The sequence below is a fragment of the Lynx canadensis genome, chromosome D2, assembly GCF_007474595.2.
Source record: "Lynx canadensis isolate LIC74 chromosome D2, mLynCan4.pri.v2, whole genome shotgun sequence".
Taxonomy (NCBI): Eukaryota; Metazoa; Chordata; class Mammalia; order Carnivora; family Felidae; genus Lynx; species Lynx canadensis.
Window position 1 is genome coordinate 19,173,994 of NC_044313.2, and position 4,799 is coordinate 19,178,792.

Consider the following 4,799-nt stretch of genomic DNA (forward strand, 5'->3'; position numbering starts at 1 on the left):
AACCAAAGGATTTTAAAATGATAAGAACCTAAGGGATCCTCTAAGGCTGATTATTCACTCTGTTAAAAGGATTAGCCATGGGGGTTCCTTAAAATGACAAGCTTATCGTGTGTCTTTAGAAGTGGAATCCAATTATAGAAATAAAATCCACACAGACATGCTCACACTTCCAGGAATATGCCCACTACATATTATGAGGTGGACCTATATTATTTGGTTCATCTTGTGAGGGCTAAAATGCCAAAGAATAAACTATAAAATGAGAGTTCTGTGATCATCTCATTCAGAAAAATATAGTGGTTACTGCCATCCAGCCTGCTCCCACCCCAGGGTCTTTTCCCTGCTCTTCCTTGGGCCCAGAACACTGTTTTCCCCAGATATACGAATCATTGACCCTTCCCTTCATCCAAGGCTCTGTCCAAATCCACTCAGAGAAAGTTTCCCTCATGTTCCTCCCGTGTCACCTATTCCCTACTGCTGCTTTATTTCTATTCATCATGCTTATCACCAGCTGGCTTATTGAACCTCTTTAGCCACGAGCAGTTGCCCTGACTGAAGTATGTGCTTCATGAAGAAAGGCATATTTTTGTCTGTTTTGTTCACTAGTCCTATTTCTAGTATCTATAACAGGGCCTGGCACATATAAGTCAATAAATATTGAATAGACGAGTGAATGAAGGACCACACAGGCAAATGAGTACTTGGCCAGGCCTCCAGTACATTCTGGAGAACCTTCAGGATCTTGTCCTGCCACACACATCTGTGGCCATCTCAAATGTGATGTCCTTGTGATGTGGAGAGCTCTTCCTCTAGCTCACCTGTAGCTAGTCTCTCCCAGGTGGCAGTGCGCACTGAAGAGTTTGTGCCGTCCCTCTGACCTCTGCTATGAACCAGACAACACGCATGAACAAACAGCGAGCGACTAAACAGTTCAAGAAGAGCTAGGGCAGAGCGAATGGCAGATGTGAGCCAAGCTGGGGCCACGTTCTAAAGGACAAATCAGGGTAGCCGGACTAGGATGAAGACAGGGCATTCCAGGAGGAGAGGACAAAAGACACAGAGGTATGAAAACAGCAAAAATGAGGAAAGGGTCAGGAAAGAAACTAGCCAAGCAACAAAGCAAAAAGAGGAAGAACAACACGTGAAACTGCTCGTACTGCATGAAAAGCCTTCTGTAAAGGGCTAGTCCCCCACTGCTTATGACCCAGACAGACTAGTCTGTGATGATCCCTCACTGGCATAATAGGTACAGCAGCTGCCACAGCCCGTCCCTGTTGTAGCTGCTGGCAGCCCTCATGCAAAGGCCGGAGGGCGGACCCACCAGGCTGTGTGCAAGGACAGAAACAGCTGCCTGTGCAGCCAGTCCTGAAATTGTCAGATGAAGATAAGCCTCACCTGGCAGATTCACTAGACTTTCGCAACCATGAATCTGATGAGAGCCTAGGTAGAGATCATCTGCCTCGTTTCATTTTCTGGTATATGAGCAAAGGGAGGCAGGAAATGATACAGAGGCTCATTTGGGCATTCAAGTCCCCTGCAGCTCACCTCAGGCCTGGATACATCCAGCCCATAGTTTTATACCTGATTTTTTTTAAAGAAACCCTAAGCTAACTCAAGAAAACCTATCCAGTATCAGACATGACACCCAGTGCTCTTGAAGGTAGCATTTCAATTACACTGAAGGATAGCCCTGTGAGGCCATTATACACATTCTCCACCTTACAGGTGAGCGAACGGAGGCTCTGAAGAGGTACCATGACTTTGCCAAGAGCATGTAACTATTGAGTAAAAACTGAGCCGCAAGCTAAACATGTCTGACCTCCAAAGACTGTACTTCTATCCAACTACCTGGAGGTAAGAAACTTACCTACAGAAAGAGGTATTTATTTGACAAAATGCAAACGCAAGCCATGATTTGAGAAAAAGGATGAAAGTGCTCTTATAAGGAGGACACCACATGAGTCCTCATAAAACTCCAGAGCCCTGTTGTTTTATTTCCCATAGCCCAATTCCCCCATCTGCCAATGCCTTATCAAGACCTAGGCCAAGTCTCAGGGCCTCAATCTACCCCTTGCCTTGTTCTTCAGTCAAAATACACAGGCCGATACAATGGAATAACAGGCATCCATCTAAAACAATGTTCCTAAGGAGTTTTTAATGATGCAGAAAATGATTTTGAAACAAAGTGAATGAAACAAAGCAGATTCAAAATCTAGACACTATAGGTCTCAAATATATAAGAGTAAATAGGTACCCTATGATAGAATAACTGAGAATGCACATGCCCACTTACTATAAGCAACTAGAAAACTGGAAAAACACACAAACAATGGTTTCTGAATAGTGACAAACAGTCATTGTAGGAGTATGATCTCTGAAAAAAAAATGGAAACAAGGTAAGCCCTGTTTTTGTCCTAGCTCTTGACTGGCGGAACTGTACAGACCATATACGGGGAGAGGAATCCTAAGCAAGTGGGCAATCTTGCTGGATTGAGGATACAGAGATCTGAATTTGAGTAGGCTGAGGCAGCTGGATGGCGTGGGGGCAAAATTCCAGAGAAGACAGTGATGCAGGGAAAGAGCTTCAGAAAACCCTGAAGAGTCCCCTTTAGCCTGTTGCCAAATACTAAGGTGTGCGTTAATAGGGAGAAACTCCACAAAGCCAAGAAAATAATGACTAGGAATCTGTAAGCTGAACACTTTCCAGAACTGAAAGGGCTGAGAGAAATTTAAGTTCTGACCAGCCAGAGTAGAGACTCATCATTGATCACCCAGATCATTCAGTAGAGAGTCTAGAAGGGCCATGCCCTGGTAATGGGGCTAATCTAGATCCAGAATAAACACTACTGCAGAACTGCCCTAACAAAACTGAAAACAAGCCTTGAAAGAAATAGGCTGATCCTCAAGCAATATAAATCCCTGCCAGAATAAAGCCTGGCACCTGTTAAAGGAAAAACCAAACAACAATGTTATGGACTGAATTGTGTTTCACCCAAATTTATATGTTGAAATTCTAACCTCCAATGTGACGATACGTGCAGATGGGGCATTTTAAAAGGGAATTAAGGGTAGCTTAGTTGGTTAGGCAGTTGGCTAGGCATCTGACTTCGGCTCAGGTCATGATCTCGTGGTTTGTAGGTGCAAGCCCTGCCTCGGACTCTGTGCTGAGAGCTCAGAGCCTGGAGCCTGCTTTGGATTCTGTGTCTCCTTCTCAAAAATAAATAAAAAACATTTAAAAAATAGACAAATAGAAGGTAATTAAGGTTAAATGAGACCACAAACCCTAATCCAATACTACTAGTGTCCTTATAAGAAAAGGAAAAGACATCAGGGAAGCCTGTACACAAAGGAAAGGCCATGTGACTGAACTGGAGAAAAATCAATCAAATGAAACAGATCCAGAAATGATAGAAATAGCAGATCAGAATTTTAAAACATCCATTACAAACATGCTCAAGAATAAAGAATAATATGAACAAAATGCAGATATTTAAAAGACATGAAGAAAAGGAACAAAAGGAACTTCCACACATGAAAAACATACCAAAAATGAAAAATTTACCAAATGTAATTGTATTAGTCAGGGTTTTCCAGAGAAACAGAACTAATAAGATATATATCCACAAAAGACCCAGAATAGCCAAAGTAACATTGAAGAAGAAGACCAAAGCGGGAGGCATCACAATCCTAGACTTTAGCCTCTACTACAAAGCTGTAATCATCAAGACAGCATAGTATCGGCACAAAAAAACAGACAAAAAGACCAATGGAATAGAAGAGAGACTCCAGGATTGGACCCACAAAAGTATGGCCAACTAATCTTTGACAAAGCAGGAAAGAACATCCAATGGATAAAAGACAGTCTCTTTAACAAATGGCGATGGGAGAACTGGACAGCCATATGCAAAAGAATGAACCTAGACCACTTTCTTACACCATTCACAAAAATAAACTCAAAATGGATAAAGGACTTGAATGTGAGACAGGAAATCATCAAAACCCTAGAGGAGAAAGCAGGAAAAGACCTCTCTGACCTCAGCCGCAGCAATTTCTTACTTGACACATCTCCAAAGGCAAGGGAATTAAAAGCAAAAATGAACTATTGGGACCTCATCAAGATAAAAAGCTTCTGCACTGCTAAGGAAACAATCAACAAAACTAAAAGGCAACCGACAGAATGGGAAAAGATATTTGTAAATGACATATCAGACTAAGGGCTAGTATCCAAAATCATAAAGAACCCACCAAATTCCACACCCGAAAAACAAATAATCCAGTGAAGAAATGGGCAGAAGACATGAATAGACACTTCTCTAAAGAAGACATCCAGATGGCCAACAGGCACATGAAAAGATGCTCAACGTTGCTCCTCATCAGGGAAATACAAATCAAAACCACACTCAGATATCACCTCACGCCAGTCAGAGTGGCTAAAATGAACATATAGTCAGGAGACTATAGATGCTGGAGAGGATGTGGAGAAACGGGAACACTCTTGCACTGTTGGTGGGAATGCAAACTGGTGCAGCCACTCTGGAAAACAGTGTGGAGGTTCCTCAAAAAATTAAAAATAGACCTACCCTATGACCCAGCAGTAGCACTGCTAGGAATTTACCCAAGGGATACAGGAGTGCTGATGTATAGGGGTACATGTACCCCAATGTTTATAGCGGCACTCTCAACAATAGCCAAATTATGGAAAGAGCCTAAATGTCCATCAGCTGATGAATGGATAAAGAAATTGTGGTTTATATACACAATGGAATACTACTTGGCAATGAGAAAGAATGAAATGTGGC